Source organism: Rousettus aegyptiacus, unplaced genomic scaffold (assembly GCF_014176215.1).
Source record: "Rousettus aegyptiacus isolate mRouAeg1 unplaced genomic scaffold, mRouAeg1.p scaffold_m13_p_7, whole genome shotgun sequence".
Taxonomy (NCBI): domain Eukaryota; kingdom Metazoa; phylum Chordata; class Mammalia; order Chiroptera; family Pteropodidae; genus Rousettus; species Rousettus aegyptiacus.
The window spans coordinates 90115278-90125241 of NW_023416310.1; positions in this window are offsets into that span (position 1 = coordinate 90115278).

Consider the following 9964-nt stretch of genomic DNA (forward strand, 5'->3'; position numbering starts at 1 on the left):
GTAAAACACATGGGTTTTGGGGCCAAGTTCCTGGGTTCAAATCCAGCTCTGCCACTTATCAGCTGTGTGACCCTGGGCAGGACACCTACCATCTCTGAATCTGCCTTTCCTCATCTGTAACATTGGATAATTATGGCTAGCCCCTAAGGTGGCTGTGGGGACCAAATGAGATGATCTGTGCAAAAACTTTACTCCAGAGACTGGTGCAAAGAGAGGGCACCAATGGACAAGATGACTCGAAACGGTCCATTTTTATGCCCCTGAGTTAGCGCAATTATTAATGGCTCCGCTTTTGGCTTCAAAGGTCCCTCTTTGGATGATAAATCATGTCCATATCGATCCATGTCAGTGTTGTCACCTGCATTATAGTCCCACCACCTAGGTGCTTGTCTTACCGCCCAGCAGGGTAGTGAAGGCCCTACAGGCCAGAAAGAACCCCGAGCCTTCTCCTTCCCGGACCCGGAACAGGGCCCAACCCATGAAGCATTCGCCAATGTTTCTCTGAAAGCAGAGAATGGCTTCTACTCTCTCTTCATCTGTTTATCCATTTACTCACTTATTCATGCATCTGGTACTGACCGAGCTCCCACTATCTGCCAGGCATGGGCTGTTCCCTGGGCTTGGGATGGGGCTGGGGTCGAGTGGTCAGGAGAGTGGGGCTGAGCTGTCTCTGTCATGGGGCCTGAAGCCAGGAGCCAGGCAGGGAGATGAGGATTGGGCCCTCGGTATGTGCGGAAACGTGACACGACCCATACAGTCGCCTCAGGATTTCCTAATCCTTGGGCTGACATGTAAACTGTTCTCAAAGTTCCTCTGCCACAGGAAAGAGTGATGTCAATCTAGGATTCCTGCTGGTCACCATCCCGGCAGCACCATCCTGGGAGCACCACTCAGTTTCCTCAGCAGGGGGTCACTGCACTGAACCCCAGGACACTTTGACCCCATGTCCACTGGTGACTAGTACAGGGTCATCCTGTGCAGTATGGTGATCTTTAGCTACCAGCTCTGGCATCTGCTGGCTCTGGGACCTTGGGCAAGTGACCTCACCTCTCTGAGCCTTGGTTTCCTCATCTGCAAAATGGAGATAATAAATAGAACCAGCCTCCTGGTTAAGAGGATTAAGCGAGATAAATATGCAAAGAGCCTGGCATGGTGCCTGGCACATAAACAACACTTAGACAATGTTAGGCCTCCAAATGCCGTATTCCCAGGAGAGGAGCTTACCTTCTTCCTCACAGAGCTTTGCAGCACTGCTCTCATTCACTGACTCATTCATCCTTCAGACATCTAAAGTTAGTGGATCAGAATGATCAGGCATTCCTCAGGCTCAAGAGGCAGAAATACTCTCACCAGCTGTGTGATCTTGGAAAAGTGACTTAACTTCTCTGAGTCTTGGGATAATAACAACAGATACCTCTAGGGTTGAAGATTCAATGAGATTACTCCAAAGAGTGCTTGGCACGTTGCCTGACACACGGTGAGGGCATGATCCAGCTCTGAGGCCTGCCAAGTGAGGAAAATCCTGGAGTGAGGGTGAGGCTGGGAGGACCGGGATGCGTAGAAAGGACACCTGCTCGTCTGGCTGGGACAGGAAGCCTCCTGGAGGTAGGGAGTCTGGGGAGCTATAGGGGTTCACTGGGTGGCCAGAAATAACAGGGTAAGAAGTTTCCTCTGATCTTGGGGAGAAAGATGGGTTCTGTTGAGGTGGTCTAGGGCACCCCTCAGGACCACTATGGCCTTTACCTCCTTTGCTGGCCACATCACTTTTCTCCCTCAATACCTTCCACCTGAGGGAGGTCTCTGCCAGCCTGGGCCAGGGATTTGTGAGAATTGCATGAAAGCCGAGCGCCTTGCCCTGAGATCAGAGAAACTTTACCTATATGTTAAAGATTCTTAGGTTTCCTTGAGGCCATTGTGAGCTTTTGAGGACAGCAGCCTCAGCCACGACTAGACATCAGAATCCCCTAGAGAGCCTCCCACTCTAATTCAGGAGGCCTGGGATAGCCCTGGAAACTGCATTTTAGAGGTGCCCCTGTGATTCTGAGGCTGGAGTCCTTGGACTGCACTTGGAGGTCCCTTACTCTTAGAGGCTCCCATTAAGAGCCATGACCTACAGGATACACTCTGAGCACCCAGGCAGATGTCAGGGACCCTGAGTACTTGGAACTCGCCTTTTCTCATTTCTGCTCTGCTCCATGCCTCTAGCTGGCCACAGGGAGCCCTGATTTTTCACCCTCTCTGCCCCCATGCAACTCCCTTTCCTGGATTTCCTTTCTGCCTGGAGGACTCCTCCGAGGCCCAGCTCTACAGCCATTGCTCTGAAGCCCTGGCAGACTCTCTATCCTCTGTCTTCTCATTGCATCTGGTTGTACCCCTGTCACCACAGGAAGAGTCTCCCTTTAAACAGGTTGAACTCGGAAAAATTAATGTCACATTAATGATGCCACACATTGTTGAAGATCTGATGAAAGTGAGGATGACCAGATGTGTTTGGAGACCATGTCCTTGAAGGACTGCTAAGGAACCGGAGTGCTCAACCTGGAAAAGTGATGTCCCCCAAGAACCACAGGATACCTCACATCACTGGAAGCCTATCAAGAGACAGAAACAGAGTTGTCTAGGGGTCCAGAACACAGCACCAGGATTGACAGGCAGGTGCACCAGGGAGGCAGATCTGTACCCCCACAGGGAAGCAAGGGTTCCAGCTTTCTGACACGCAGGTGACCTGCCTGGGATGCCATGGGGCTGTGGGGAATGGTGTTGGTCCAATGACCCAGGTAGCAGGAAGTGGCGACCTAAGTCTGAGACCCTGAGAATCCCAATTCTGGTTCTGAGTCTTCCTCAAAGTAGCTGCATAACATGAGATAAGTCACTTACCCTCTGTGACCTTCCCTTTTCTTATCTCTAGAATGGAGATTATATGTACTTTACTGAGCCCATGTGGCCCAGGCCTGTATGAGAAAATAGAAATGAAAGTGCTTTATAAACAATAAATGGTTCACCCCTCCTAAGCAAGACACGATACTCAGAAGCCAGAAACAAAAAGACAACAAATTTGATTATGAGTAAAGTAAAATCTTCTGTGTAATTAAATATACCAATTAAAAGAAAGGTAAAAAGAGGTGGTAGACTGATGGAAAATATTTTCAACTTATGTAATCTAAGGTTAATAGACTTAATGCAGAATATAAATAGTCTCAACAAATCAATAAAAAGACAAGAAACAGAAAAATGGACAAAGGATATCTGTAGAAGAAAGGCCGAAGAGTCAATAGACATGTGAAAAAAAGTTCATTTCGCCACTAATCTGGGAAATTCATATTCAAGTCTCAATGAAATAATATATTTTCTATCAGATTGGGAAACACTTTAAAGATCAAAAATATCCAATGTCAGCAAGAATATAGTGAAGCTGTGTTTCCCACACACTGTTGATGGGAACGAGCATTCACACAGCCTTTTTTGGAGGGTAATTTAACAATGTTCCGCATTTTAATGTACCTACCCTTTGAACCAGCAAAGCTCTTCCAGGATTGGATCTTGCTCAAATGATGGCACACCTGCACGAAGATTCATGTGTGAGGATGTTCAATGCAACATAGTTTACAAGGGGAAAAAATCTAAATTCATTCACAAGGGGAATGGTGAAATAAATTATAGTGCGTTCATACCATGAATGCAATGCAGCAATTTAAAAAACAAAGTAGATGCCTATGAATTGATAGGGAAAGATTTCTAAAATATGTTGTTAAATGATAATAGTGCAATAAATAGCATATGATAAAGTATCAACAAATAAATGAGTGGATGGAAGGATGGATGGAAGGAAGGAAGGATGGACGGATGGATGGACAGATGGATGGATGAATGGATAATGGATGGATGGATGGGATACTTGAATGAGACTGTTCCTGCAGGGCAAACGTCAGAGAAGGGTGCAAACATAACTTCTACCAATGGCTGTTGCTGGGAAAAGGGCTGTGATTGAGAGGAAAGGGATTTGGGGGGACTTCCATTTGGGGTGCTAGATCCTCTTTATCTATGAATATCTTACGGTGAGCACTAGTGTTAAACAAAAGAGTGGGAAAGCAAATAGGACTGTAGAATGATGTTTTTGCTGCATCTTGAAAGAGTTTGTATAGAATTGGTGTTATTTCTTTCTATTTGTTTGGTAAAATTCACCAGCAAAATTATTGGGCCTGGAATTTTTTTGTTGTCATTACAAGATTTTTAACTATAAGTTTAATGTGTTTGGAGATCGTGTCGTAGGAGGACTGCTAAGGGACCAGAGTGCTCAACCTGGAGAAATGATATCCCAAATTTATATTATTTATAAATGTAGGATTATTAATGTTATCTATTTCTTCTTGCGTGAGCTTGGGCAGTTTGTTTCTTTCAGGAGATTTGTTCCTTTTTTCAAACTTGTTGAATTTATGCAGCTAGAATTCTTCATAGTATTCCCTTATCATCCTTTTAGTGTCAGTAGGTTTGGCAATGATATCCACTCTCTCATTCTTGATATTTGTAATTTGTGTCATTCTTTTATTTTCCTGGAGATAAATATATATATATATATATATATATATATATATATATATATATATAGCTTTTGGTTTAATTAATTTTTCCCTAAATTTTTTTGTTCTGGATTGCACTGATTTCTGTTTTTATCTTTGTTTCCTTCCCTGTAGTTGCTTTGGGTCTAATTTTTCTTCATTTTTCTAGTTTCTTAAGGTGAAATTCAGATCATTTCCTTCTTTTCATCCAATTCAAAATACTTTCTAATGTTCTGTGTGATTTTCCTCTTTGACTCATGATTTGTTTATCTTTGTTGTTCGATTTTCAAATATTTGAGATTCTCCAGATATTTTTCTATCAATAATTTAAAGTTTAATTCTGTTATGGTACAAGAAACACTTTATATAATTTAGTTATTTAAATGTTTTGTGGGTTTTTTTGTGACCTGGAATATGGTATATCTTGGTGAATGTTCCATGTATCCTTGACAAGAATGTGTATTCTGCTGTTGTTAAATGTAGTATTCTATAAGTATCAATTAGTTCAAGTTGGTTGATAGTTTTTTCAAGTCTTCTATATCCTTACTGATTTTCTCTTTATTTGTATTATTACTGAGAGTTAAGTGTTAGCAGAGATATGTCTCTCTTTTCTTTTACTTCTATTGGTTTGCTTCATGTATTTTAAAACTCTGTTCTAAGAAGCATATACATTTAGAATTATTATATCTTCTTGGGTAATGACTCCTTTGTCACATGTAACGACCTTTGTTATCCTTAGAAATATCCTTTGTTCCAAAGTCCATTTTGTCTAATATTAATAGAGCTACTCTAGCTTTTTAAAATTACTGTTTCCATAAACTATCTTTTTCCATCCTTTTGCTTTTATCCTATTTAAGTCTTTTTATTTAAAGTGGATTTCTCGTAGATAGCAAATGGTTGGGTTTTGCTTTTTAAAACATAACCCGACAATCTCTATCTTTTAGTTGTTATATTTAGACTACTGTCATTTAAGTTAGTAGTTGTACAGTTGGATTAAAATCTACCATCTTGTTAGATGTTTTCTATTTGTTGGTCTTCTTTCTTTTTTACTCTTTTTCTGTATATTTTATGACTCCATTTTATCTCTACTATTGGCTTATAATTTATACCTTTTAAGTTTTTAGTGATTATTTTAGATCGACAATATATATCTTTAATTAAGCAAAGTCTACCAAAAAATAATATTGTGGTGCTTCAAATACAGTATAAGGACCTTACAACAGTATATTGTACTTTCTTCCCTCCCGTCTTCTGTAGTATTGTTGTCATACATTTTACTCATACATAGGCTATAAACATACAGTACATTGCGACTACTTTTGTGTTAAATCAGGGCTTGTCAAACTATAACCCATGAGCCAAATCTAGCCTGCTACCTGTTTTCATAAATAAGGCGTTATTAGAACACAGCTACACTCCATGGTTTATGTATTGTCTATGGCTACTTTTGCACAATAATGGCAGAGTTAAGTAGCTGCAAAACAGATTTTAGGGCCCACAAAGCCTAAAATATTTACTATCTGGATAGTCACAGAATAATTTGCAAATGTCTGTTTTAGACAGTCTGTTATGTTTTTGAGCAATAAAAAGCAAGATAAAAGTATTTTTCATATTTACCTTTATTTCATTTCCAGCACTCTTTATTTTTTTCGTATATCCAAGTTCTGACTGGAATCATGCTTTTTGCCTGAAGAGCTCCCTTTAACATTTTTTTCTTTCTAATGGTGGTCTGCTGCCAAAGAATTCTCTCAGTTTTTGCTTTTCTAAGAAAGTCTATACCTTCTTTTTTAAGATTGAGGTAAAATTTACATAACAAAAATTTAAACGTCAACCATTTTAAAGTGTACAATTCAGTGACCTTTAGTAGATTCACGGTGTAGTGCAATCATCCCTTCTATCTAGTTCTAAGACATTTTCATCATTCCAAAACGAAACCTCGTACCCATTGAGTAGTCACTTCCCATTTCACCCGCACCCCAGCCTCTGGCAAGCACCAGTCTTTTTGTCTCTGTGGACTTATCTGTTCTGAATGTTTCTTATAAATATAGTCATACAATAGGTGACGTTTTGTGTCTGGCGTCTTTCACTTAGTATAATGTTTTTGAGGTTCATCTGTGTTGCGACATGTATCAGTACTTCACTCTTTTTTATGGCTGAATAACATTCCGTTGTACGGATATTCTACATTTTGTTTATTCATTCAGCAGCTGTTTCCACCTCTTTGGTTATTGTTAATAGTGCTGTACTAAACATTTATTATCAAGTATTTGAGTCCCTGTTTTTAATTATTCTGGGTATGCCTATGTGCGGAATTGCTGCGTCATATGGTAATTCTATTTGTCTCTTTTTGAGGAACTGTCAATCTGATTACAACCACATTGGCACCATTTTACATTCTCACCGGCAATGTACAAGGGTTCCAATTTCTCTGCACTCTTAGCAACACTCGTTATTTTCTGATTTTTTATTTTTTATTTTTTTTATTTTGGCCAACCTAGTTAGTGTGAAGTTGTATCTCATTGTAGTTTTGATTTGCATTTCTCTGATGACTTAATGACCTTGAGCATCTTTTCATGTGCATGTTGGTCATTTGTATATCTTCTTTTGAGAAATATCTATTCAACATTTTGGTTCACTTTTAAATTTGAGTTGTCTTTTTGTTGTTGAGTTATAACATATATATATACATATACTTTATATATGTGTGTGTGTGTGTGTGTGTGTGTGTGCGCGCGCATTCTGGATACTTAACTCTTATACATATGGTTTGTAAATATTTTCTCCCATTCTGCATGTTGTCTTTTTATTCTCTTGGCAATGTCCTTTGATGCACCAAATGTTTAGTTTCGATGAAGTCAAACGTACTCTTTTTTTCTTTGGCTGCTTGTGTTTTTGGTGATGTATCTAGGAAACCATTTCCAAGTTCATGTCATGAATATTTGCCCTTATGCTTTTTTCTAAGAGTTCTATAGTTTTAGCCATTATAGTTAGATCTTGGATCTGTTTAGGGTTAATTTTTATGTATGGTGTGAAGTAAGAAGAGTTCATCATCATTTTGTCATTTGTGGCTATCCAGTTTTCTTAACATCATTTGTCAAAAAGACTTTTTTTTTTCCCACATTGAATGGTCTTGGCACCCTTGTTGAAAATCAATTGACCATAGATGTGAAGGTTTCTTTCTGGACTCTCTATTTGATTCTGGATATATATATATATATATCCTTATGCTGATACCACACAGTTTCGACTTCTGTAGCTTGCAGTAAATTTTGAAATCGAGAGGTATGACTCCAACTTTGTTCTTTTTCAAGATTGATTTGGCTATTTGGGGGTCTCTTGAAATTTCGTATGTATTTGAGAATCAGTAGTATTGGTGTCATACATTTTCCATTTCTGAAAAAAAAGGCCATTGGGATTTTAATAGGGACTGCATTGAATCCATAGATAACTATGGGGGAGTATGCCATCTTTGTAATAGTAAATCTTCCTAAAGAATATGAAATGTCTTTTCATTTATTTCAACTTCTTAATTTCTTTCCGCAATGTTTTGTGTTTTTCAGTCTTGCATCTCCTTGGTTAAATTTGTTCCCAAGCATTTTATTCATTTCAATGCTATTGCAAATAACTTTCTTTTTCATTTACTTTTTGGATTACCTATTGCTAGTGTATAGGAATACAATCGAGTCTTTCGTGTTGATATTGTATCCTGCAACTTTGCTGAATTCAGTTATTAGCTCTAATAGGGTTTTTTATTTTGTTTTGTAAATTCATTAGAATTTTCCTATATGTGGGATCATGTCATCTGTGAATAGAGTGTGTTTTATATTTCTTTTTTAATTTGGATGCCTTTTATTTCTTTTTCCTCATGATTGCTTTGGCTAGAACTTCCAGTATGATGTTGAATAGAAGTGGTGAAAACTGCGTCCTTGTCTTTTTCCTGATCTGATGGAGGTAAGCTTTTAATCCTTCACCATCGAGTTAGCTATGAATTTTTTATATAGGACCTTAATCATATTAAGGGCATTGCCTTTTATTCATAGTTTATCTGGTGTTTTATCATGACAGCATGTTAGATTTTGTTAAAGGCTTTTTTCGCACCAATTGAGATGATCATGTAGGATTTTTTTTTCATTTTATTAATCTGGTGTATTAGATTGATTTTTATATGTTGAACCCTCTTTGCATTTCTGGAATAAATCCCACTTGGTCATATGTGTAATCATTTTAATGTGCCGTTGGATTTGATTTGCCGGTATTTTGTAGAGTGTTTTGCATCTATATTTGTAAAAGATATTGGTCTAGTTTTCTTTCCTGTGATATCTTTGTCTGGCTTTGGTGTCAAGGTAATACTGGCCTCATAGAACTAGTTGAAAAGTGTTCCCTTATCTCCTATTTTTTGAATGAGTTAGAGAAGAATTGGCATTCATTATTTTTTAAACGTTTGGTAGAACACACCAGTGAAGCTATCTGGTCTTGGGCGTTTCTCCTTTGGGAGATTTTTTACTATTATTTACTCTTTCTGCTAGTTATAGATCTATTCAGATTTTTTTTTATTTAGAGTCAGTTTTGTTTGGAATTCATGATTACTAAAGGTCCAAAAACTTTCCTGAAAAAAAAAACAAAAAACGTATACCTGAAATACATCTCAGTACATGATAAGAATGATCCTTTTCCTGGATCAATGTTATGTTGGGATTTTTTAGTTTCAGGAAGTGACTTTACAACCATGTTATTTAGAAACAAGAAAGGAAATACTAAGAGAATTAACTAAAAGGAGTAAAAACAATTACTTCCAGGAAAAGAGGGGCAGAAGAATGCTATTTTTTTTTCTTAAGAAATACAGCAGCGCAATTAGACTCTTCGTTAAAACAAACAAACAAACAAACAAACAAGCAAATAAATAACTTTATCCACAAAAAGGCAGTTCTACAACCAGGCTGCCTGGATCCAAATTCCACTTCTGCCATTTGGAAACTATAATCGTGAGCAAGTTTAAGCGTGTGAGCTCTCTGAACCTCAGTTTTCCCATCTGTGAAATGGCAATGATAGTAGTACCTACCACATAAAGTTTTTGTGGGACCAAAGGAGATCATGGATGTCAAAGCCTTGGCTAGTGAGTGTCCTATAAATGGAAGCTTCTTGCTGCTATTACAAGGCTCTCTCAGACCAAACCCCTTTTGGCATAGCCACCTGGCCGCTCTGAAGAACCCCATTTGTGCTACTGCCTGACTGACCGCTTGACTTTGGGACTGTCTCTTTTGACAGAACCCTTCACGGGTGGCTTCAGAAGGGCCCCAAACTTCTCCCCCAGTCTCAGGCTGGCCCTGCCCCTGACTCCCAACTCCTCCCCCTGGGGGTCATGGCTTTGTTTTCTTCTAAAGACCCAAGATTTCCAAACTCTGTGGTTG